The 27,042-nt window shown below is 41.7% G+C and overlaps 1 protein-coding gene across 3 annotated transcripts in view; it reads right to left on the reverse strand.

The window, feature by feature from the left end:
- Positions 1-13,035: 13,035 nt before the first annotated feature.
- The window catches only part of LOC134614079 (peptidase inhibitor 16-like), a 254,845-nt gene continuing 240,838 nt past the window's right edge, over positions 13,036-27,042 (reverse strand). For all 3 annotated transcript variants that reach the window (XM_063457496.1, XM_063457495.1, XM_063457494.1), the window contains exon 8: positions 13,036-13,108. The gene's annotated coding sequence lies outside the window, so the exon portion shown is untranslated. The remainder of the gene's footprint in view (positions 13,109-27,042) is intronic.

The following is a 27,042-nucleotide window of genomic DNA, read 5'->3' on the forward strand; positions in this document are numbered from 1 at the left end:
CCAGAAACTCTAGTAGTTCTGTTTCCCCCCCTCTCCAGACGAAAAAACAGTCATCAATGTACCGTCTATAGAAGACCAGGTTCGCCCCCCACTGGTGTCCTTGCCAGATGGACAAGTTTTCCCAGTATGCCATGAAGATGTTCGCATAGCTCGGGGCGAACCTGGTCCCCATAGCGGTACCATTGATCTGCAAATAGATGTCATTACCGTGCCAAAAGAAATTATTGTTGAGTATAAAATCAATACATTCTATCAAGAATTCTACTTGTTCCACCAACATGGTGGGGTCCTCGTATAAGGTTTTTCTCACTGCTTTTAATCCCTGATCGTGTCTGATAACAGTATACAGTGACGTGACGTCACATGTAACCATAATATAATTCTGCTCCCATTGTAGGCTTTCAATATTAATAAGCAGATCTCCACTATCTTTTAGATATGATTTGGCCTTTTTCACAAAAGGTTGCAATATGACATCTATATACTGGGATAGGTTGCATGTTAAAGACCCTATCCCAGAAATAATAGGTCTCCCTGGGGGCTTTTCGAGGCTCTTATGAATTTTTGGTAGTTGGTAAAATACTGGTTTCTTGGGATGAACCACCATAACAAATTCCAGTTCTTTTTTATCCAATATATTCAGATAACTACCTCTCTCCAATATACTGAACAGGTGTTTTTTAGTGTCAGACGTGGGGTCTCCTCTTATTTGCTTATACGTGAGGGAATCATCCAAAATTCTCTTACATTCTCTATTGTAATCCTCAGTGTTTAGGACCACGATTCCCCCCCCCCTTGTCTGCTGGCTTTATAGTGATGCCCTTGTTGGCACTGAGCTCTCTGAGTGCTTTATTTTCCCATACACTTAAATTATGTTGGTGATGGGCTACTTTTTTGGGGAGCTTCTCTATATCTGCCGCTACTGCCAGGTTAAATGCTGTCATAGGTCCACTTATTTGATTGGTTGGACAGAAGGAAGACTTGTTTCTCAGGGCTGTGTGTTGGAAGATAGTTTTCTCCGGTTTTTGTATCGCCGGGATGGGATTGTTTAAGAAAAATTTCTTTAAAGTTAGTTTTCTGATATATTTTTGTACATCTAAATATGCTGAAAAAGGGTCTGATATGATTGTAGGAGCATATTTTAAGCCTCTGTTGAGAACTTTAATTTGATGTTTAGACAGATTGACATTAGATAGATTGAAAATTCCCATTAGGTCTACCTTCTCATTTTCTTTTCTCCTACGGTATCTTTCCCCCCCCCCTGCATCCTCTAGCAGGGGTCTTTTTTTGATATTTGATTGTTGGGGCTCTGTTCGGTACCGACTGAGATATTGCCCTCTCGGTCCTAAAAAATCCTCACTATCTTTTGAGTATGTTTGATTCTTGGGTTCAACCTCGTGGTTGGTCTCCTCTCGGTTGAGTACGTCGAACCTGTTGTAAGAACGCCAGTTCCGGGTTGGTTGATTTACCCTTGGTGGTTCTGACTGTCGATTGTTCTGTGGTGTATTGGGGTTCCTCCTTTTGTGAGTGACCCTAGTCCACTCTTTGTTGTATACCCTCTGAGGTTGAGGTGTATGATCTCTCTGCCTATGGTCCCCTCTTTCTATATGGTTGTAGCCTGGTGGATTGTTGGCAGTTTTATCATATTTCGATTTAGTAGAGGTGTCGTATTTTTTGCCCCTTGAAACATGTTTATAGGATCTTTCATTGGGGGTTCTCTTATAGTTCCTCACTCTATTTTCTCTAAAATCCTCCTCATCCCTCTCAAACTTTCGTTTTTTTAAAGATATGGTATCCTCAAACGCAGAGGTCAACTTTCCTCTGATTTTGTCCATTAATTGAATGCATTCCGGTAGTGCCAGATGGGGAGACAACACTTATTTCAAATTATTGATCTCCTCATCTAGGACCGCCAGCATACGTTTTCTCTTGCATATAATATGGCTCATAAGCTCATATGAACAGTGGTCTAAAATCCTGTCCCAAACAGTATTGAAATCATCATCCTCTTTATCTGTAGCTGATTTCAGCATAATCCGCAAACCTCTAGGGATAATGCGTTTTTCCCAGTATTGTTCTAGGGAGGCGATTTCTAGCTTAAGTTTCATTTCCTTAATTATAAGTTTCTCAAGCTGGAATACTTGTTTTCTCCAATGTGTATCCTGCCTAATGATACATGCATTGCTATCATTATTTAAGGCTAGATCAAATTTACATTGTTCTCTAAACGTAAATAGGGACATGTTTGTATTGTACTGTGCAGCTACTCTTGTATAGGGAAAAACAGAATACAATAGACAAGAAACAGAGAGCGCTAGTACTGGATAAATGGCTATATCAGCCAAAAGAAGTCTAGACAGTATATAAATAAATACCAATATTGATGGATAAGCTGCTAAAACAAAAGAAATTCCCAATTTCTAAAAGACATACATATTTGAAATTTCAGCGCTTAGTGAATAATCCCCCTATTAATAAAGAGGGTCTTAGAAATAAGAAACAGTGAAAAAATATATGTAACACTGTAAACCATATAAAACTATAAATGAATATGGAATAAGATGACAAACAAACAAAAATAAAAATTATGAATTCAAGTGGAAAAAAAACCAACTGATATAAAATCCAGAATCAAAAGTGGAAAAATACCACTGCAAAAATCCAAAGTACGGTAAAGAGGAAGATGTAAGTCCTGCACCAAAATCCTAATGTATAATGGAAAGTAGGGGTCCAGATATGCGAAAATACCTTAGATAAAAGGGAAACAGAAACGGTATATAGTGTAAAACCGTACCACAATTTATTCAAGTATAAAATCCCCCCCCTACATAAATACTCTTACACGAGAAAAAGAGATACTCATCGTGTAGCAGACTGCTTCTCTGTCCAGTAGTTAGTTCGAGTCAAGCTTGAGAAACTTATAATTAAGGAAATGAAACTTAAGCTAGAAATCGCCTCCCTAGAACAATACTGGGAAAAACGCATTATCCCTAGAGGTTTGCGGATTATGCTGAAATCAGCTACAGATAAAGAGGATGATGATTTCAATACTGTTTGGGACAGGATTTTAGACCACTGTTCATATGAGCTTATGAGCCATATTATATGCAAGAGAAAACGTATGCTGGCGGTCCTAGATGAGGAGATCAATAATTTGAAAGAAGTGTTGTCTCCCCATCTGGCACTACCGGAATGCATTCAATTAATGGACAAAATCAGAGGAAAGTTGACCTCTGCGTTTGAGGATACCATATCTTTAAAAAAACGAAAGTTTGAGAGGGATGAGGAGGATTTTAGAGAAAATAGAGTGAGGAACTATAAGAGAACCCCCAATGAAAGATCCTATAAACATGTTTCAAGGGGCAAAAAATACGACACCTCTACTAAATCGAAATATGATAAAACTGCCAACAATCCACCAGGCTACAACCATATAGAAAGAGGGGACCATAGGCAGAGAGATCATACACCTCAACCTCAGAGGGTATACAACAAAGAGTGGACTAGGGTCACTCACAAAAGGAGGAACCCCAATACACCACAGAACAATCGACAGTCAGAACCACCAAGGGTAAATCAACCAACCCGGAACTGGCGTTCTTACAACAGGTTCGACGTACTCAACCGAGAGGAGACCAACCACGAGGTTGAACCCAAGAATCAAACATACTCAACAGATAGTGAGGATTTTTTAGGACCGAGAGGGCAATATCTCAGTCGGTACCGAACAGAGCCCCAACAATCAAATATCAAAAAAAGACCCCTGCTAGAGGATGCAGGGGGGGGGGAAAGATACCGTAGGAGAAAAGAAAATGAGAAGGTAGACCTAATGGGAATTTTCAATCTATCTAATGTCAATCTGTCTAAACATCAAATTAAAGTTCTCAACAGAGGCTTAAAATATGCTCCTACAATCATATCAGACCATTTTTCAGCATATTTAGATGTACAAAAATATATCAGAAAACTAACTTTAAAGAAATTTTTCTTAAACAATCCCATCCCGGCGATACAAAAACCGGAGAAAACTATCTTCCAACACACAGCCCTGAGAAACAAGTCTTCTTTCTGTCCAACCAATCAAATAAGTGGACCTATGACAGCATTTAACCTGGCAGTAGCGGCAGATATAGAGAAGCTCCCCAAAAAAGTAGCCCATCACCAACATAATTTAAGTGTATGGGAAAATAAAGCACTCAGAGAGCTCAGTGCCAACAAGGGCATCACTATAAAGCCAGCAGACAAGGGGGGGGGAATCGTGGTCCTAAACACTGAGGATTACAATAGAGAATGTAAGAGAATTTTGGATGATTCCCTCACGTATAAGCAAATAAGAGGAGACCCCACGTCTGACACTAAAAAACACCTGTTCAGTATATTGGAGAGAGGTAGTTATCTGAATATATTGGATAAAAAAGAACTGGAATTTGTTATGGTGGTTCATCCCAAGAAACCAGTATTTTACCAACTACCAAAAATTCATAAGAGCCTCGAAAAGCCCCCAGGGAGACCTATTATTTCTGGGATAGGGTCTTTAACATGCAACCTATCCCAGTATATAGATGTCATATTGCAACCTTTTGTGAAAAAGGCCAAATCATATCTAAAAGATAGTGGAGATCTGCTTATTAATATTGAAAGCCTACAATGGGAGCAGAATTATATTATGGTTACATGTGACGTCACGTCACTGTATACTGTTATCAGACACGATCAGGGATTAAAAGCAGTGAGAAAAACCTTATACGAGGACCCCACCATGTTGGTGGAACAAGTAGAATTCTTGATAGAATGTATTGATTTTATACTCAACAATAATTTCTTTTGGCACGGTAATGACATCTATTTGCAGATCAATGGTACCGCTATGGGGACCAGGTTCGCCCCGAGCTATGCGAACATCTTCATGGCATACTGGGAAAACTTGTCCATCTGGCAAGGACACCAGTGGGGGGCGAACCTGGTCTTCTATAGACGGTACATTGATGACTGTTTTTTCGTCTGGAGAGGGGGGGAAACAGAACTACTAGAGTTTCTGGCATACATCAACAGGAACGAATACAACTTATCCTTTACGTATAAGTACAGTTCCAGCAGTATTGACTTCCTGGACCTGGTCCTCTATACGGATCAACAAAGTACCCTCAAGTCGAAAACCTTCTTCAAGACTGTAGACGTCAACAGTTACATTCTAACGTCCAGCTGCCATTATCCAACTTGGCTCTCAGGCGTCCCTTTTGGACAATTCTTAAGGGTCAAGAAAAATTGTTCTGACCCGGAAGTATGCACCCAACAACTTCAAAAAGTGAAACATCAGTTCATAGAAAAAAGATATGACGAGAAAGCACTGGATACAGCCCTGGAAAAAGTGATGAATATAGAACGTGAAAACATCTTACATAAGAAACGAAAGAGTGCAGAGTCCAACAAGAATAATGAAGATCTATGCCCCCTGGTCTTTAATTATAGTACCCAGGCGTATAAGATCAAAAACAGCATACAGAAACATTGGCACCTACTTCGCCAAGACGCAGCTTTGGCTACACTTTTACCAGCCAAACCTAGAGTCATCTTTAGGGGGGCTCCCACGTTACGAAATAGTTTGGTTCACAGCTATAGTAAACCACCTAGACCCCACCATTTTTTAAATGGTCAAAAGGGGTACTACAAATGTGGCAGTTGCCACATATGCAAAACGAGCACAATAGGAAAAAACTGCACTACCTTTCAGTCCTCAATAACCAAACAAATATTCCAGATTAAGAATTGTATCACGTGTAATACAAAACAGGTTATATATAAGTTGGAGTGCCCGTGTGGCCTCCAATATATAGGTCAAACCAAAAGAACATTAAAAACTAGGCTCAGGGAACATGTGTATAATATAAAAAGAGGGTTTGATAAACACACACTCTCTAATCATTTTAATACACATCACAATCGTGATCCCACACTCCTATCATATTGTGGCATTGAAAAACTAGAGGTGCCATGGAGGGGAGGAGAGCTGAGCAGGATACTAACCTATCGAGAAATGTTCTGGATCTATAATTTGAAGACCCTTGTCCCCTGGGGCCTAAATGCAGAGCTGGAATTAATGAATATATTATAGTAATCTGTACATCACTATTTTGAATGTTTTCTATGATTTTGGTCCTTAAAGGGTTTAGGAGATACACCCCTACCAATGTCGGGATCAAAATATGACCTAACAGATACTGTCGCTACTGTCCTTATTATATACTTACCCACAGGTCCAAATCTGGAATCAATTTTAAAATTCATAGATTTATTTTTATTTCACTTTTATTTCATCTCTATTCTATGTATGTATCATCATTTCTTCATTTGGTTCAATGCTTGATAGGACACTCTATAATGTTGGTATTATTAGAGCGATATAAGACATATACATTAGTTGCCATTATACAGAAAAATGTACTAAGATGTTGTTACATTGGGAATATGGCACACAAAAGTTATATGTGTATTTTTTCCAAAGTATGTTAAGATACACTTTAGACTTCGTGGGTTAAGATGCACATGCACTCCCATTTCAGTGATTTGTATAATTCAAGTTACAGCCTTTTAAAGAATATGAAATGCTTTTGTTGGTTGATAAAGTTTTTATTTGCTTGTAGCTACACCTTTAAGTTTTAAATGGAATTTTGCCCGGCAAAGGTATATAACTGCCAAGCTAGGCATGAGACACCTATCTTGAAAAAGCCCCCGTAGTAGGGGCGAAACGCGTTGATCAGGTGTCTACTGAGACTTCATCTGCAGCATTCTCTGTTCCACCGGCTACCCACTTGAGCCGCATTTGCCGCAAGTCCGCTGTTTCCCCGACTAACAACTAAGACATTTTTTTCCCGAGTGCACCGGGCAGTTTCTGTCTTCTTGGAGGATTCACAGCTTGACTCGAACTAACTACTGGACAGAGAAGCAGTCTGCTACACGATGAGTATCTCTTTTTCTCGTGTAAGAGTATTTATGTAGGGGGGGGGATTTTATACTTGAATAAATTGTGGTACGGTTTTACACTATATACCGTTTCTGTTTCCCTTTTATCTAAGGTATTTTCGCATATCTGGACCCCTACTTTCCATTATACATTAGGATTTTGGTGCAGGACTTACATCTTCCTCTTTACCGTACTTTGGATTTTTGCAGTGGTATTTTTCCACTTTTGATTCTGGATTTTATATCAGTTGGTTTTTTTTCCACTTGAATTCATAATTTTTATTTTTGTTTGTTTGTCATCTTATTCCATATTCATTTATAGTTTTATATGGTTTACAGTGTTACATATATTTTTTCACTGTTTCTTATTTCTAAGACCCTCTTTATTAATAGGGGGATTATTCACTAAGCGCTGAAATTTCAAATATGTATGCCGGCGGTAAGATGGTGGCTAGGAGTCTGCGAATGTAGTGCGGCAATTCCACTGCCTGGATATCTGCAGGTATTCCCCGTATTTTAACATGATTTCGCCTGGCTCGGTCTTCCAGGGCGGACATTTGCAGCGTTAGGTTGTGCTGGGAGGCTTGCAATTGGTGCACAGTGTCTTGCATGTTTGCCATGCCGGCTTGGAGGTGTGTGATGTCTTGTTCAGTGGTTTGGACTCGCGCCGTGACATTGTGCATGTCGGTTTTCAGGCGTCCCACATCCATAGCCAACGTTTTTTCTATGTCTTTTACCCAGTTTTGTAGGTCCTGCTTGGTGGCGAAATTGGTGCCCTCCAGTGCTGTGTTAGTTACCGGCATTGTGAGTGCCGTGTCTGTTTGGGTTGAGGAGTGGGCCGGTGAGTGCGACGGTGTTTGGTCCATGGCAGTAGTTTTGGGCAGTGTTTGCCGCTGGAGCAAGGTACCAATGTCCTGCGCTGTGGAGGAGCCCGTGTGGGCTTTCTGTGTGCGTTTCCCCATGGGTTCTGGAGTCTCCGGCCTGTATGGGTCGAAATCGTATTCCGGATCGGAATCACCCTGTAGATAGGTCCCGCCGAGTAGTTGCTCGAGGCCGTGTAGGCTTGGTGCGTGGTAGGCCTTAGGCCTGCGTTTTGCACTCCCTGACTTTGGAGTGTACCGGAAAGGCATCTGCCGGTTCGGTGTGTGGATCTGGACACGGTTCTGATGTGTTGTGGTTCGGATGTCGGGTATTTTCCGAGATTTTGGCAGATTCGGGTTATCAAGCTGGGAGCCCGCTGTTATGGCGTCCGCTCAGCTTCAGGTCCCGGCCCCGCCCCCTCCAATATGTTTTAGAGGCTAACATTATAATGCTAACAATAACATTATAATGCTTACAGTAACATTATAACGCTTACAGTAACATTATAATGCTAACAATAACATTATAATGCTTACAGGAACATTATAACGCTTACAGTAACATTATAACACTGACAGTAACATTATAATGCTTACAGTAACATTATAACGCTTACAGTAACATTATAATGCTTACAGTAACATTATAACACTGGCAGTAACATTATAACGCTTACAGTAACATTATAACACTGACAATAACATTATAATGCTTACAGTAACATTATAACGCTTACAGTAACATTATAACACTGACAATAACATTATAATGCTTACAGTAACATTATAACGCTTACAGTAACATTCTAACATTGACAGTAACATTATAACACTGACAGTAACATTATAACGCTTACCGTAACATTATAACACTGACAGTAACATTATAACACTGACAGTAACATTATAACGCTTACAGTAACATTATAATGCTAACAATAACATTATAATGCTTACAGTAACATTATAACGCTTACAGTAACATTATAACACTGACAGTAACATTATAACGCTTACCGTAATATTATAACGCTTACAGTAACATTATAACACTGACAGTAACATTATAACGCTTACAGTAACATTATAACGCTTACAGTAACATTATAATGCTAACAATAACATTATAATGCTTACAGTAACATTATAACGCTTACAGTAACATTATAACGCTTACAGTAACATTATAACACTGACAGTAACATTATAATGCTTACAGTAACATTATAACACTGACAGTAACATTATAACACTGACAGTAACATTATAACGCTTACCGTAATATTATAACGCTTACAGTAACATTATAATGCTTACAGTAACATTATAACGCTTACAGTAACATTATAATGCTTACAGTAACATTATAACACTGGCAGTAACATTATAACGCTTACAGTAACATTATAACACTGACAGTAACATTATAACGCTTACCGTAACATTATAACACTGACAGTAACATTATAATGCTTACAGTAACATTATAACGCTTACAGTAACATTATAATGCTTACAGTAACATTATAACACTGGCAGTAACATTATAACACTTACAGTAACATTATAACACTGACAGTAACATTATAACGCTTACCGTAACATTATAACGCTTACAGTAACATTATAACGCTGACAGTAACATTATAATGCTTACAATAACATTATAATGCTTACAGTAACATTATAACGCTTACAGTAACATTATAACACTGACAGTATAACGCTTACAGTAACATTATAACACTGACAGTAACATTATAACGCTTACAGTAACATTATAACACTGACAGTATAACGCTTACAGTAACATTATAACACTGACAGTAACATTTTAACGCTTACAGTAACATTATAACACTGACAGTAACATTATAACGCTTATCGTAACATTATAACGCTAGCAATAACATTATAACGCTTACAGTAACATTATAACGCTTACAGTAACATTATAACACTGACAGTAACATTATAACGCTTACAGTAACATTATAACACTGACAGTAACATTATAACGCTTACCGTAACATTATAACACTGACAGTAACATTATAACGCTTACCGTAACATTATAACACTGACAGTAACATTATAACGCTTACAGTAACATTATAACACTGACAGTAACATTATAACGCTTACAGTAACATTATAACGCTTACCGTAACATTATAACGCTTACCGTAACATTATAACGCTTACAGTAACATTATACTCTATCACTATTATAAAGCCAGAATGAACATTAACAAATATTATAATGCTTCCAGTGATATTATTACGCCGACACCAACATTATGACTCTACCATTAACATTATGACACTGATACTAACATTATAAAGCTGGCTCAGCTGAACACCCCTCTGTTGCTGTACGGGCCAGTGAAGATATCCAATTATTTAAGCCAACTTGGCAGCATTCTGACGGGGAGTAATTCTCTAATTATTTGATAGTGAAGGGGTTGTTTTTTTTATAAAACCCGTAGCTAATCACAATTGCATTGTTTCTAAAGCCTTCTAAGCTGCACTAACTGGCATATATTTTAACTGTCCAGATTCAATAATGATTAGTAGGATATATTTTAATATTTAATTCCCAGCATCTCCGCCTTACGGTTTCATTTATTTTCATGTAGGATTGATCGCTGTTTCCATATCTTTCATTCCTATCCGTCCGTCCATGTATCTAAATAGAGTAATAGCTAAATATATCCTATTAAAAATAAGACAATAAAAGCAAATCTTGCTTTAAATAAAACTCAAATAGCCTTATGTTTTCTTTAAATAATGCTCTTTATTAAAATAATATTGAAAGATTCATAACCCAATTGAATCTGACACACTAAAAAAATATCAGGGGAGGGGCTTAGTCATCTGAATAATGGAACATGTAACATTATCTACATACTGCTGAGTGAATTAGATTCCCCCCTGAACCCCTAACCTAAACCTTATTCTATCCCACTAAACCTTATTCTATCCTCCAATCCTCCCCGATCCTTATTCTAGCCCCCAACCATCCCGAACTTGAACCCCCTAAACCTTATTCTATCCCCCAATTCTCCCAGAACCATATTCTATCCCCCAATCATCCCGAACTTCAACCCCCCTAAACCTTATTCTATCCCCCAATTCTCCCAGAACCATATTCTATCCCCCAATCATCCTGAACTTCAACCCTCCTGAACCTTATTCTATCCCCCAACCCCTCGAACCTTATTCTATCCCCCAACCCCCTGAACATTATTCTATCCCCCCAACCATCCTGAACTTCAACCCCCCTGAACCTCATTCTATCCCACAACCCACACTGAACCTTATTCTATCCCCCAACCCACCCTGAACCTTATTCTATCCCCCAAGCCCCCGAACCTTAATCTATCCCCCAAACCCCCCGAAACTTATTCTATCCCCCAACCCCACTGAAACTTATTCTATCCCCCAAACCTTAGTCTATCCTGCACCCACCCTGAACCTTAATCTATCCCCTAATCCACCTGAACCTTATTCTATCCCACAACCCACACTGAACTTCAACACCCTCCCAAACCTTATTCTACCCACCAAACCCCCGAACCTTAATCTATCCCCAACCCTCCTAAACCTTAATCTTTCCACCAACCCCCTGAAACGTATTCTATCCCCCAACCCCCGTGAACCGTATTCTATCACCCAACCTTATTCTATCCCCCAACCCCCTGAAACTTATTCTATCCCCCAAACCTTAATCTATCCTGCAACCACCCTGAACCTTAATCTATCCCCTAATCCTCCCTTATTCTATCCCCCCAACCACCCTGAACGTCAACCCCCCAAACCTTATTCTATCCCACAACCCACCCTGAACCTTATTCTATCCCCCAACCCCCGAACCTTACTCTATCCCCCAACCCCCGAACCTTACTCTATCCCCCAACCCCCGAACCTTATTCTATCCCCCAACCCCCGAACCTTACTCTATCCCCCAACCCCCGAAACTTATTCTATCCCCCAACCCCCCGAACCTTATTCTATCCCACAACCCACCCTGAACCTTATTCTATCCCCCAACCCCCGAACCTTACTCTATCCCCCAACCCCCGAACCTTACTCTATCCCCCAACCCCCGAACCTTACTCTATCCCCCAACCCCCCGAACCTTATTCTATCCCCCAACCCCCGAACCTTACTCTATCCCCCAACCCCCGAAACTTACTCTATCCCTCAACCCCCCGAACCTTATTCTATCCCACAACCCACCCTGAACCTTATTCTATCCCCCAACCCCCGAACCTTACTCTATCCCCCAACCCCCGAACCTTACTCTATCCCCCAACCCCCGAAACTTACTCTATCCCTCAACCCCCCGAACCTTATTCTATCCCACAACCCACCCTGAACCTTATTCTATCCCCCAACCCCCGAACCTTACTCTATCCCCCAACCCCCGAAACTTATTCTATCCCCCAACCCCCCGAACCTTATTCTATCCCACAACCCACCCTGAACCTTATTCTATCCCCCAACCCCCGAACCTTACTCTATCCCCCAACCCCCGAACCTTACTCTATCCCCCAACCCCCGAACCTTATTCTATCCCCCAACCCCCCGAACCTTATTCTATCCCCCAACCCCCGAACCTTACTCTATCCCCCAACCCCCGAAACTTACTCTATCCCTCAACCCCCCGAACCTTATTCTATCCCACAACCCACCCTGAACCTTATTCTATCCCCCAACCCCCGAACCTTACTCTATCCCCCAACCCCCGAACCTTACTCTATCCCCCAACCCCCGAAACTTACTCTATCCCTCAACCCCCCGAACCTTATTCTATCCCACAACCCACCCTGAACCTTATTCTATCCCCCAATAAGTATTTTGTCCCATAACAATTTCTGTATTTTTTTAAATGGATTTGATTGCACAGGTTAATAGCATTACCACATATTTACTGGGCATTCGTGACATCTCCAACCATTGGGTCTGCCACTAATCACACCATTATATATATCAGCCAATTAACAAATAAAAATAATCTGATTCTATGAAATAACCACAACATATTGATATCAAGGATAAATAGTGGGATTTGCAATGCTTTATTCTATTGCCATTTAAATTTCCCGCCGATTAGAAGATTTACTCTGCTTCATATTGTATCACTGGCATTGGTAGTAATGGTAAATAATTTAACTATAGTCAGGTAGTCCACAAATGTCCCACAGAGTCACTTTGTAATCCCACTGGGCGAACTAGGAGGTAGAGGTGAACACAATGGGAACAAATTAGCTTCTTTAAACAGCCTGAAAAAAGAGAGAAATGTGATTATTATATAAAATAGGATATACCAACAATTACAGCCCTACAATAACATTTACTGATAATCATAGACCTATAATAACATATACCGACAATTACAGCCCTATAATAACATATACCAACAATCATAGACCTATAATAACATTTACTGATAATCATAGACCTATAATAACATAAACCGACAATTACAGCCCTACAATAACATTTACTGATAATCATAGACCTATAATAACATATACCGACAATCATAGACCTATAATAACATATACCGACAATCATAGACCTATAATAACATATACCGACAATCATAGACCTATAATAACATTTACTGATAATCATAGACCTATAATAACATATACCGACAATCATAGACCTATAATAACATATACCGACAATCATAGACCTATAATAACATATACCGACAATCATAGACCTATAATAACATTTACTGATAATCATAGACCTATAATAACATATACCGACAATCATAGACCTATAATAACATTTACTGATAATCATAGACCTATAATAACATTTACTGATAATCATAGACCTATAATAACATATACCGACAATCATAGACCTATAATAACATTTACTGATAATCATAGACCTATAATAACATTTACTGATAATCATAGACCTATAATAACATATACCGACAATCATAGACCTATAATAACATTTACTGATAATCATAGACCTATAATAACATTTACTGATAATCATAGACCTATAATAACATATACCCACAATTACAGCCCTACAATAACATTTACTAATAATCATAGACCTATAATAACATATACCGACAATTACAGCCCTATAATAACATAAACTGACAATTACAGCCCTACAATAACATTTACTAATAATCATAGACCTATAATAACATTTACTGATAACCATAGACCTATAATAACATATACCGACAATCATAGACCTATAATAACATATACCGACAATTACAGCCCTATAATAACATTTACTGATAATTACAGCCCTATAATAACATATACCGACAATTACAGCCCTATAATTACATTTACTGATAATCATAGACCTATAATAACATATACCGACAATTACAGCCCTATAGTAACATACACCGACAATTACAGCCCTATAATAACATTTACTGATAATCATAGACCTATAATAACATTTACTGATAATTACAGCCCTATAATAACATTTACTGATAATCATAGACCTATAATAACATATACCGACAATCATAGACCTATAATAACATATACCGACAATCATAGACCTATAATAACATATACCGACAATCATAGACCTATAATAACATATACCGACAATTACAGCCCTATAATAACATTTACTGATAATTACAGCCCTATAATAACATATACCGACAATTACAGCCCTATAATTACATTTACTGATAATCATAGACCTATAATAACATATACCGACAATTACAGCCCTATAGTAACATACACCGACAATTACAGCCCTATAATAACATTTACTGATAATCATAGACCTATAATAACATTTACTGATAATTACAGCCCTATAATAACATATACCGACAATTACAGCCCTATAATAACATTTACTGATAATTACAGCCCTGTAATAACATTTACTGATAATCATAGACCTATAATAATATAAACCGACAATTACAGCCCTGTAATAACATTTACTGATAATCATAGACCTATAATAACATTTACTGATAATCATAGCCCTATAATAACATTTACTGATAATCATAGACCTATAATAACATAAACCGACAATTACAGCCCTGTAATAACATTTACTGATAATCATAGACCTATAATAACATTTACTGATAATCATAGCCCTATAATAACATTTACTGATAATCATAGACCTATAATAACATATACCGACAATTACAGACCTATAATAACATTTACTGATAATTACAGCTATTTTTACCTGTTCCTTTTTTTAAACGCTGTAAACATCAAAAAGTGTTGCAGTTTCTATTTCTATATTACCCAGCGGATTTCCTCTTACATCGGCGTGTTTTATATCCGTGTACAAGCTTTACGATAGGCGATCTATTACACTTTATCTGTCAAGTTATGCTAGTTTTTATACAGAGAGTCAGATCAGTAAATCTCACTGATCTTTTAGAAATAATAGATTGGTAAGTTATTGCATGCTTTTCACTGGTTTTTAGACACATTAGAAAATAAAGGAGTGTTGCCGCGGGTTCTCCAAATATCAGCTATCTGGGTCTGGTATGTGGGTATAAATTTGGGATCAATAAGTTACTTATTACGATGACTACTCTACGGGATTGAGTGTGATAGGAGGCCAAGACACACCTTATCTACTCATCTGTAAAGGGGAACTAACACTTCTCAGAATATTTAATATTTTGTATACTCATCCCTATATTTAACAAATATTTATTTTTAAGATGTGAAAAATGTAATAAATAGAAATTCAAATCTCTTAAACATAAATAAAGCAAAGTGGCAGTGGAGGGGGTATAATTAAAACACAGGGGAGCATAAGGAATAGAAAATAAAAAGACAAAAAAACATGAGAGTGCGATTTTAAAGTGATGGTTCTCATAGAGAATTGTAGCTTCATGCTGATAGGCCACAACATGCAACCTACCTATAAACTGACAGGCTAACAGCTAAGGAGCCGCTAGTTTGAAGAAGCATAGAGAAAAAAGGCTGTTTTGGTTTAGAATTTCACAAATCTATTTATACAACTGCAAAGTAGTGATGCACAAGTAACAAATGCTCAGAAAGGAGTCAGTTTTAGCACATACAGACTCTATTGTGTACTATAAGCTCATAATGATTGCATATGTGCTGAAACACCTATGTTTTAGCTATTTGGCAGGCATCTCAAACTCGGCCCACCAAAGATGTTTCTGAACTACGAATCCCATGGTTCCCTGTCCAACTATTGCTTTCAAATAATTCTGTGAGCTGCAGACCATCATCTGGGCAGATTCTGAAAGTCCTGCTTTAAATTCTGAAGTCAAAAGCCCTGCCTGTCTAAGCAAGTCAACCCAGGCAACAAAGAGTCCGTGCTTATCATTAGAGGGACACGTTAGTGTTAGCAATACAAAACAGACTATTACTATAGTGAATTGGAAAACAAAAATAGCTACTTGTGCCAGGAGCACACATATTCTAAACTCCCTACTGGGATTGTCTCTAAAACAAGTCGTTGAGGAGCCAACTCGTAAAGAGGCCATACTAGATTTAGTGTTAACAAATGGAGATTTGGTATCAGATATTACTGTAGGTGAAAGTTTAGGATCCAGTGATCATCAGTCAGTGTGGTTTAATATAAGAACAGTGACTGAGTCACACCACACAAAAACAAAAGTTTTAGACTTTAGAAAAACAGACTTTTCTAAAATTAGAATATGTGTAAAGGAGTCATTATCAGACTGGAGCAATTTATATGGAGTCCAAAAGAAATGGGATTATTTAAAAGTTGCACTACTGAAGGCAACAGAAAATTGCATTAGGCTTGTCAGTAAAAGCAAAAAATTCAAGAAACCACTGTGGTACTCCGCAGATGTGGCCAAAATAGTAAAAAACAAAAAGTTAGCATTTAGTAATTATAAAAAAACCCAGAGTGAGGAAGACAGAATGACCTATAAGATTAGGCAGAAAGAGGCTAAGCAAGTTATAAGAGCTTCCAAATCCCACACAGAAGAGAAAATAGCACAGTCAGTAAAAAAGGGGGACAAAACTTTTTTTAGATACATAAATGAGAAAAGAAAAGTAAAACAAGGATTAGTTAGATTAAAAACAAAAGAAGGAAGGTATGTAGATGAGGATAAAGGTCTAGCTGACTGCCTCAATGAATATTTTTGTTCGGTATTTACAGATGAAAATGAAGGAAAGGGACCTCAGTTAAGAAAAAGGATAAATGAGTCATTTATTACACGTGAGTTTACAGAGGAAGAGGTTCTATTTCAACTGTCAAAAGTAAAGACAAATAAGTCAATGGGACCTGATGGAATACACCCAAAGCTATTAAAAGAGCTTAGTGGTGTACTAGCAAAACCATTAACAGATTTATTTAACCAATCATTGATAACAGGAGTAGTCCCAGAAGATTGGAAGTTAGCGAATGTTGTGCCCATTCACAAGAAAGGTAATAGGGAGGAGTCGGGCAACTATAGGCCAGTAAGCCTTACTTCAGTAGTGGGGAAAGTGATGGAAACCATGTTAAAGGATAGGATTGTTGAACATCTAAAAACACATGGATTTCAAGACCAGAGACAACATGGGTTTACTTCAGGGAGATCATGCCAAACTAATCTTATTGATTTTTTTGATTGGGTAACTAAAATTATAGATCAGGGTGGTGCAGTAGACATTGCTTACCTAGATTTCAGTAAGGCTTTTGACACTGTTGCACATAGAAGGCTTATCAATAAACTACAATCTTTGAGTTTGGATTCCAATATTGTTGAATGGGTAAGGCAGTGGCTGAGTGACAGGCAACAGAGGGTTGTAGTCAATGGAGTATATTCGAAGCTTGGGCTTGTCACCAGTGGGGTACCTCAGGGATCTGTACTTGGACCCATTCTCTTTAATATTTTTATTAGTGATATTGCAGAAGGTCTTGATGGTAAGGTGTGTCTTTTTGCGGATGATACTAAGATATGTAACAGGGTTGATGTTCCAGGAGGGATAAGCCAAATGGAAAATGATTTAGGTAAACTAGAAAAATGGTCAGAGTTGTGGCAACTGACATTTAATGTGGATAAGTGCAAGATAATGCATCTTGGACGTAAAAACCCAAGGGTAGAGTACAAAATATTTGATAGAGTCCTAACCTCAACATCTGAGGAAAGGGATTTAGGGGTGATTATTTCTGATGACTTAAAGGTAGGCAGACAATGTAATAGAGCAGCAGGAAATGCTAGCAGAATGCTTGGTTGTATAGGGAGAGGTATTAGCAGTAGAAAGAGGGAAGTGCTCATGCCATTGTACAGAACACTGGTGAGACCTCACTTGGAGTACTGTACACAGTACTGGAGACCCTATCTTCAGAAGGATATTGATACCTTAGAGAGAGTTCAAAGAAGGGCTACTAAACTGGTTCATGGATTGCAGGATAAAACTTACCAGGAAAGGTTAAAGGATCTTAACATGTATAGCTTGGAGGAAAGACGAGACAGGGGGGATATGATAGAAACATTTAAATACATAAAGGGAATCAACACAGTAAAGGAGGAGACTATATTTAAAAGAAGAAAAACTACCACAACAAGAGGACATAGTCTTAAATTAGAGGGACAAAGGTTTAAAAATAATATCAGGAAGTATTACTTTACTGAGAGGGTAGTGGATGCATGGAATAGCCTTCCAGCTGAAGTGGTAGAGGTTAACACAGTAAAGGAGTTTAAGCATGCGTGGGATAGGCATAAGGCTATCCTAACTATAAGATAAGGCCAGGGACTAATGAAAGTATTTAGAAAACTGGGCAGACTAGATGGGCCGAATGGTTCTTATCTGCCGTCACATTCTATGTTTCTATGTTTCTATGTTTCTATGTTCCCCCCATGAGTAACCCGTTTCTCGGAAACAGCAATGTTTTACATTGCGGGTGTAGCGGAGAGCTGATTTCTCACAGCTATTCTCCACTTTAGATCCAAGGAAGGCTCAGGAACAAGTCATTAGTAAATCCACAGCAGAGTTTCCAGCAGGTAAAGAGGTACAGCAATATCCCCACAGCACTCCCAATAACTGGACGACACACAGTTTCAGGAGTAGAACTGACAATCGTTTATTCCAAGGTTTCTTATAAAGCCTGCTCCCATGCAAGGGAGGGAACTACAGTAATTATGACAGTAACCAATACAGTGCTTGTTACCTCCGACACATCTCCTCCCCTCAGAGTGAGTCATAATCCCCTTAACTTGTACAGTACTTTACCCCAAACTTGGATGTACCCCTAAACCATCACATATCCTTAATATTAGGGTACCGCTAGGTAGCCGTGATCTGGGTGAATATAATATCCAAAATTCACCCAGATCGGACCAGTGGTTCGGTAGTTACAGGAAGGTGAAGTTTGACCGACCGCACACGAGTTGGTATCCGAAAAGGGTTCCATGAGAATGGGCCCTGCGGTCGGTCTCCGTTCGGCAGTTAAAACAGACATTTATAATTGCCATCCATACTTTAATTCACCTAGATAGTGATTCCCTCATTCGGTACTTTGTTACTACCGAATGGGGATTCGTTAGGTCTCTCCGTTCGGCAGTTACGGAGCTCTGGAGGTCTCAGCGGTGTTTGGTTGTTTGAGTGTCCGATTTGAGTTCCAGACACTCGACGACCAAACACCGCTGAGATTTTCATGCGTAAGATGGCCGCCGCCACGTGTACGCATGCCGAATGGCGGCCACCCAGATACAATGTTAATGAGCCGGTTAACTTGCGGTTTGGAAAGAATGTGAACCTTAATTGCTGGCACACTTCTCTCCGGGGTGGTCCCTCCGTTCGGTAGTTTCCATAAGCATATAGTACGGATGGAAACTACCGAATAACATACAATTCACACTTTAAATAGACGAATAGCAATTCAACACAGGCAAAATTATAACGAATATAGTCACACAGGCATATTGCAGGACAGGCTTACTGCATTCCGCTACACTGCTCCCCCTTGCCCACAAGCCGGCATACACAGTCTGATCCCACATGGATCGGCTTGGGGATGACCGGGGTGCTCACGGATCATTTCTCCAGATCAGTTTGTCGTGACAACCCGTCGGCGTTTCCATTTTGCTTACCCGGGCGGTATTGAATGTTAAAGTCAAAGGGCTGCAGCGCCAAACTCCAGCGCAGCAGCCTGGCATTGTTCCCTGGCAACCATGTTCAGCCAGACTAATGGGTTGTGATCCGTGAGCAAAGAAAAAGCCTGTCCATACAAATAGGGTTGCAATTTCTTCAAGGCCCACACCACAGCCAGGCATTCCTTCTCGATGGCGGCGTAGCTTACTTCCCGGGGTAAAAGTTTGCGACTGATGTAAGCCACTGGATGTTCTCCGCCATCGGCCCCGACTTGGCTCAGTACTGCCCCCAATCCAAACATAGAAGCGTCTGTGTGAACAAGAAAACGTTTAGTTGGATTGGGAGCGGCCAAGACAGGGGCATTAACAAGTGCATCTTTCAAGTGTTGGAATGCCTGCTCACACTCCGGGGTCCAGGTTACTTGGCGGGGAAGGTTTTTACGTGTCAGGTCAGTGAGGGGTTTGGCCAGGGCACTATAATTGGGCACAAACTTCCGGTAATACCCTGCTGTCCCTAGGAAGGCTAACACCTGGGTTTTAGTTTTCGGGGTAGGCCACTGTGATACTGCCTCTACTTTGGCTGGTTCCGGCTTTTGCTTACCACAGCCCACTCTGTGGCCCAGGTACTGTACCTCGGCCATCCCAATGCTACATTTTGCTGGTTTTAGGGTCAAACCAGCCTCCCTGATCCTGTCTAGAACCGCTCCTATATGGGCCAAGTGTTCCTGCCAGGTATCGCTAAATATGGCAATATCATCGAGATATGCGCAGGTATAGTCTTGGAACCCATCTAGGAGGCGGTCCACCATCCGCTGGAAGGTAGCCGACGCGTTTTTCATCCCAAACGGCATGACCTTAAATTGGTACAGGCCGAATGGGGTGACAAAGGCGGACTTAGGGATGGCGTCCGGGGCCAAGGGAATCTGCCAATACCCTTTACACAAATCAATAGTGGTAAGGTATTGACCCCTGGCCATCCGGTCCAGTAACTCATCTATCCTAGGCATCGGGTATGCGTCGGATACGGTCTTCTCATTCAATCTCCTGTAGTCCACGCAAAAGCGGGTCGTGCCGTCCCGCTTTGGTACGAGGACCACTGGAGAGGCCCAGGGGCTATCTGAGGGCTCAATTACTCCTAACTGTATCATCTCCTCAATCTCTTTGCGCATATTCTCCCGTACCGCTTCAGGGATGCGGTACGGGGTCTGGCGCATGGGAAGTTGACCAGGGGTTTCTACTCGGTGGGTAGTCAGAGGGGTGTATCCAGGTACATTAGAAAAGGTCTCCTGCTTTTCTTGCAGTAGTTGTTGTACCTCGATACGCTCCTGTTGGCTCAACCGATCCCCCAGTACAACTGCTCCTAAATCCCCAGCCAGCTGTCCGTCCTCTAACAGATCGGGGAGGGGTAGGCTGTCGCCTTCTTCAGAGGTGGGGGCGCAGATAGCTGTCACCTCCTCTGAACGTTCCTGGTAAGGCTTCAGCATGTTCACATGGATCATGCGTCGCCCCCCATTCCCTGCGCAGTGGCCAATTATATAAGTGGTGTCACATCGTTGTTCTACCACTTTATAAGGGCCTTGCCAGGCGGCCTGTAGCTTATCGTGTCGGACAGGTTTTAAAATTAAAACTTTCTGTCCGACCTGAAAGCTGCGGTCCCTGGCGCCTCTATCGTACCAGGTGCGCTGACGCGTCTGAGCTGCCTGTAGGTTTTCCTTTACCGTCTTTGTGAGTGCTTCCAGGCGATCTCGGAGGGCCAACACATATGGTACAATAGGGGTGCCGTCAGCGCTACGGTCTCCCTCCCAGTGTTCTCTAATCAAGTCCAGGGGTCCCCTTACTCTCCTCCCGAATAGTAGTTCAAAGGGGGAAAATCCCGTAGATTCCTGCGGCACCTCCCTGTAAGCAAACAGTAAGTGCGGCAGGAATTTTTCCCAGTCTCGGTGAGTCTCTGCGAAGGTTCGGAGCATCTGTTTTAAGGTGCCATTGAACCGTTCGCAGAGCCCATTAGTCTGGGGGTGGTACGGAGCACTAATTATGGGCTTAATTTTACAGAACTTCCAGAGCTGTTGGGTGACCTCTGCCGTGAACTGAGTGCCCTGATCCGAGATGATCTCCCTGGGTAACCCCATCCGGGAGAAAATCTGCATCAGCGCCTCAGCCACCGTCTCTGCATGTATATTAGTTAAGGCTACCGCCTCGGGGTAGCGAGTGGCGTAGTCCACTACGGTCAAAATGTACCGTTTGCCCGATGGGCTAGGCTTCCGGAAGGGGCCTACAATATCTACGGCAACCCTATGAAAGGGTTCCTCAATTATGGGTAGGGGGTGCAGCTTCGCCTTATGCTTATCCCCCCTCTTTCCCACCCTCTGGCACGTATCGCAGGTATTACAATACCTGCGCACCTCCTGGCTAATCCCTGGCCAGAAGAAACTTTGGGTCAGCCGATATCTGGTACGGCTGACCCCCAAATGTCCGGATAGCGGAATATCGTGCGCTATCCGGAGTAATTCGGTTCGGTACCTCTGAGGTACCACCAGCTGTCTTGTAGCAATGGGGTCTGACCCAGCTATCTGTTTACTCGTTTCCCGGTATAATAACTGTCGGTCCCATACAAACTTTCCCCCTCCGCCCCCGGTTGGATAGAGGTGACCTTGTCTCGGTATACCTGTAAGGTAGGGTCAGTGATCACCTCGGCTACAAACTCGTCAGGAGGGGCCCAAGGGATACAGTCTAGGGAAGGGGAGGAATCTCTTACCTGGACCTCCGGCAGTGCGTTGTTGTGTTGGGTGCGGGCCTGTTGCCTGGTGACTACTGGGTGTGCTTCCTCAGTAGTTTGTGGTTCAAATGCGGAGGTGAGTTTGCCCAGATCATTCCCTAGGACCACCTCAGCAGGTAATTGCGGCATTAGTCCCACTTCCACATTCCCGAACCCCGCACCCCAATGCAAGTGCACCCTGGCTGTGTCTAGCCGATACACGGCTCCCCCTGCAACCCTGACAGCCACAGTCTTATTCAGTTTGGCTTTGTCAGAAACCAAATGACTTTGCACCAGGGTGATGGTGGCTCCCGAGTCTCTGAGCCCCTGCATAGGCTTCCCTTCCAGATACACGGTCTGCCTATGGTGCTGTCGATTATCCGCCTGTGCTTGTAAGGGGTTGGCCTCATGTAGCACTTCCCACTGTTCCACAGTCGTGACTGGAACAGCAGAGCTGTAGGGAAGTGGTACCTCGTCCTGGTAGTGATGCGCTGCTGCTCTCAGTGGTGGTGGTGGAGGCCCTGGTCGGATCCAGGTGGTGCGGTCTCTAGACTGCGGACAATCTCGTTGGAAATGTCCCCACTTCTGGCATCGGTGGCATTGCACAGAAGCAGGTGTGCGGTATCTCTGCTGCGCTGCTGCTGGTGCTGGTGGAGGAAGTTGTCTTGGTGGGGGTTGAGGGTTAGGAGAGAAGGAATTCCCCCCTAGTGGCCGCATGGCAGGTTTGGTACTCACTGCCTTGGTTTGTCTGCGAGCGTCCATAAAATCATCTGCCTTTTTGGCAGCCTCGGTGAGGGTGGTGGGGTTACGATCCCTCACCCATTCCTGTAGTTCTGAGGATATCCCCTCATAAAACTGCTCCAACAGCAGCATTTGTAACTAGTCCTCCATGGACCGCGCTTTACTCGACTGCATCCACCCAAGAGCTGCCCTTTCTAGTCGGCAAGCCCACTCTGCGTGCGAATCTTTGTCCGCCTTTTTCAATTCCCTGAAGCGCCTCCGGTATGCCTCTGGTGTTATTGCATACCGGGCCAGGATAATCTCTTTTACCCGGCTATAGTTCCTAATTTCAATATCAGGCACAGTGCGGTAAGCTTCAGCTGCCCTTCCTGACAGCCGTCCTGCTAATATGGGTACCCACTCTTCCCTTGGTATGTTATGCAGCGTACACAGTCTCTCAAAGTCTTGGAGGAAGGCATCTATATCCTCCTCTGCTTCCACATACGTTTTAAAAGCTTGATAGGGAATTTTGGGCTTACCCTCTTGTGTCACAGCTCCTGCTGCACTTCTTTCCGGTGTTTGTGGTCTCCTGTTTCTCATCACAAACTCTTGCACCTCTGTCATTGTTTTAGAGATGATCTCTGTTGGTGGGTTTTCCCCATAAAAGGCCAGTCTGAATTGTAAATGCCTTTGGAACTCCTCCTGTTCTGTTTCAGGTCTTTGTTCCGTGGCCTGGACCTCTTCTGCTCTGTACTCTGCCATTACTTCGGTGATAAGCGTTGCTTTGGATTTGCTGCTGGCAGAAACACCTTTCGCTTCCAGAAGGTCTTTCAATGTGGTTCTCTTTAGCGTAGAAAGGTCAATCTCCATTAATCCTTGTTCCTCTGTGAGTCTGGATCCCAGCGCTGCCAACCAATGTAGCGGAGAGCTGATTTCTCACAGCTATTCTCCACTTTAGATCCAAGGAAGGCTCAGGAACAAGTCATTAGTAAATCCACAGCAGAGTTTCCAGCAGGTAAAGAGGTACAGCAATATCCCCACAGCACTCCCAATAACTGGACGACACACAGTTTCAGGAGTAGAACTGACAATCGTTTATTCCAAGGTTTCTTATAAAGCCTGCTCCCATGCAAGGGAGGGAACTACAGTAATTATGACAGTAACCAATACAGTGCTTGTTACCTCCGACACATCTCCTCCCCTCAGAGTGAGTCATAATCCCCTTAACTTGTACAGTACTTTACCCCAAACTTGGATGTACCCCTAAACCATCACATATCCTTAATATTAGGGTACCGCTAGGTAGCCGTGATCTGGGTGAATATAATATCCAAAATTCACCCAGATCGGACCAGTGGTTCGGTAGTTACAGGAAGGTGAAGTTTGACCGACCGCACACGAGTTGGTATCCGAAAAGGGTTCCATGAGAATGGGCCCTGCTGTCGGTCTCCGTTCGGCAGTTAAAACAGACATTTATAATTGCCATCCATACTTTAATTCACCTAGATAGGGATTCCCTCATTCGGTACTTTGTTACTACCGAATGGGGATTCGTTAGGTCTCTCCGTTCGGCAGTTACGGAGCTCTGGAGGTCTCAGCGGTGTTTGGTTGTTTGAGTGTCCGATTTGAGTTCCAGACACTCGACGACCAAACACCGCTGAGATTTTCATGCGTAAGATGGCCGCCGCCACGTGTGCGCATGCCGAATGGCGGCCACCCAGATACAATGTTAATGAGCCGGTTAACTTGCGGTTTGGAAAGAATGTGAACCTTAATTGCTGGCACACTTCTCTCCGGGGTGGTCCCTCCGTTCGGTAGTTTCCATAAGCATATAGTACGGATGGAAACTACCGAATAACATACAATTCACACTTTAAATAGACGAATAGCAATTCAACACAGGCAAAATTATAACGAATATAGTCACACAGGCATATTGCAGGACAGGCTTACTGCGTTCCGCTACAGCGGGGTTAAGGGCACAGGGACACTGCACCAAAACCACTTACATAAGACAAAGCGGTCTGGGTGCCTATAGTGTCCCCTTGAATAGTGATTTGATGGACCTCTCAATAATGCGCTTTGTTAATGGTTCATCCTTTTAAAATGTGCATAGTTTTAGCAAGTGAATGATGACGTAAAGATGGCCGCCCCCTTACAGAAAGATGCACCAGCAGGGTTAATTACCAAAGTCTAAATGGCCCTGTATCAAGCGCAGGGACTACAAACCCAGGTGGTATCTATTAAACAATGAGCAGTAAGTGGCTGCTTCTTGTAATACAAAATTAATGATTGGGCTAGTCGCTATAAAGGCTACATAGTCCTAGAGTCTCCTTGCGCTGTCTCTCCATTCAGTGTTAAACCATTCCATCTCATTGAAGTGTTTATAGTGTCTGGCGTCCCCTGACGCTGTCCCTCCATTCAGCGTTTAACCATTCCATCTCATTGAAGTGGTTATAGTATCTGGAGTCCTCTGACGCTCTCCCTCCATTCAGCGTTTAACCATTCCATCTCATTGAAGTGGTTATAGTGTCTGGAGTCCCCTGACGCTGTCCCTCCATTCAGCGTTTAACCATTTCATCTCATTTAAGTAGTTATAGTGCCTGGAGTCCCCTGACGCTGTCCCTCCATTCAGCGTTTAACCATTTCATCTCATTGAAGTGGTTATAGTGTCTGGAGTCCCCTGACGCTGTCCCTCCATTCAGCGTTTAACCATTTCATCTCATTGAAGTGGTTATAGTGTCTGGAGTCCCCTGACGCTGTCCCTCCATTCAGTGTTTAACCATTCCATCTCATTGAAGTGGTTATAGTGTCTGGAGTCTTAAGCGTAAGATTTTCAAGCAGTTTAACACTGAATGAGGGACCCTGGCTTCCCTTAGCACCTCCAATACTGGAGACGTGGCTATGGCAGAGATTACACACTTCCTTCTAGCCACACTGATTCATACCAGCAATGAACACTGTGATAGGCTGAAAGTAGCCAGGTGACATACTCAGCCAATCACAGTTGCCCAGTACTTCTAAGGCTCATGCTTCCTCAATATTCCAAGCAGGAGCACTCTCCTTTACCATTAAAACCTTAACAAATGGTTTAACACACCCAGGTTCCAAAAACTACGAGCACTTTAATTAGATGGAGTTACAGTGCCTACAGTTTCCCTTCAATGTTACATTCTACATCTGTATTACGAGAAAATACAACAGAATTTTATAACTTACTAAAACCATCTTGGCCAGAATTTCGATAAAATGTTGGACAGAACATCTGTGATTCCTCCCCTACTGGGTCCACCCATGTCTTCAGTCCCAGGTCCAGATACCTTTCCCTCAGTGTCCCAGGGTGTGTGTCTGATGGCACCAGTGTCTATGTGGGCGTGCAAAGTAAGAGTTTAGGTTAGTCTTGTTAGTATTTCTTAGCAATTTAACAAATTAGGAAATATGAACTTTGAGAAAAAGAGAAAGTATTCAAAAAAATTGTAATAAGAGCAATCAAGCCAAACGTGTTACATTTGTTAAGTTTTTTTGTCATAGGAAAAGTTTAAAGGTTATCCAGTCACGGGAGGAAAAGGCTTGCCTATCTTTTTAACGAGGAGAAGGGACGCCTATAAGTCAATACATCACGTTTTCCAGACAATACAACTTGCCCACCT

The sequence above is a fragment of the Pelobates fuscus genome, chromosome 6 (assembly GCF_036172605.1).
Source record: "Pelobates fuscus isolate aPelFus1 chromosome 6, aPelFus1.pri, whole genome shotgun sequence".
Classification (NCBI taxonomy): Eukaryota; Metazoa; Chordata; class Amphibia; order Anura; family Pelobatidae; genus Pelobates; species Pelobates fuscus.